Source organism: Penaeus monodon, chromosome 25 (genome assembly GCF_015228065.2).
Source record: "Penaeus monodon isolate SGIC_2016 chromosome 25, NSTDA_Pmon_1, whole genome shotgun sequence".
Classification (NCBI taxonomy): Eukaryota; Metazoa; Arthropoda; class Malacostraca; order Decapoda; family Penaeidae; genus Penaeus; species Penaeus monodon.
In genome coordinates this window covers 33,910,782-33,911,408 of record NC_051410.1, presented here as the reverse complement: position 1 = coordinate 33,911,408, position 627 = coordinate 33,910,782, and the positions used below count along the sequence as shown (strand labels likewise).

Below are 627 nucleotides of genomic sequence, written 5' to 3'. Positions count from 1 at the left end.
GCATTTCGTTGTTGCTGATAAATTGTTTTTTTATCATTAGTAGTAGCAATAAACAAAACCAACTTCAAGAGAAGTATTGATATTTGTCCATCAAGCAGATTCCATCATTCTTTTCTTAAATTATATTCGGCATTTTACGGGTAATGGGATTATGAAAATATCACAGGGTAATTGGCAACCAGCAGAGCCGTCTCAACTTCCTTTGAAAGCCCCTTGGCAGTCTCGGACTCAAAACTGCCTTCTATTGGCGAGGGAGAGATAGAATCTGAGGAGAGACGAGTGCAGCGAAAAGGTAATGAAATGTTATGGGTTGGGTTCGTATAGAATTTTTCGATTGAATTGTCGGAGCAGAAATTAGAAAAAAGAGAAAATGATCGTCGACTGAAACACCGAGTAAGTGAAATGTTCTGGGTCGGGCGCGTAGAGTTATGTAAATGACATTGCCGGTCGTTTATGAGTGGCGATGAGGAACGTCTGCTATTTTTTCTTTTCTTTACATTTTTAAGCATATTATTAGATTGCTGAGAATGTTGGTGGTGATTTTATGTTGCACAATTGTTCAGTAATTCTTGATCCCTGAACTTTAATTCGTTTCATAGAAGCCAGCGAAAGCGTGTGATTATTTTT

The 627-nt window shown here is 38.0% G+C and overlaps 1 protein-coding gene across 1 annotated transcript in view; it reads left to right on the top strand.

Annotated features, from left to right (window-relative positions):
* Positions 1–627, top strand: part of LOC119589162 — a gene marked incomplete in the record, with an annotated part of 255,201 nt that overhangs the window by 130,193 nt on the left and 124,381 nt on the right.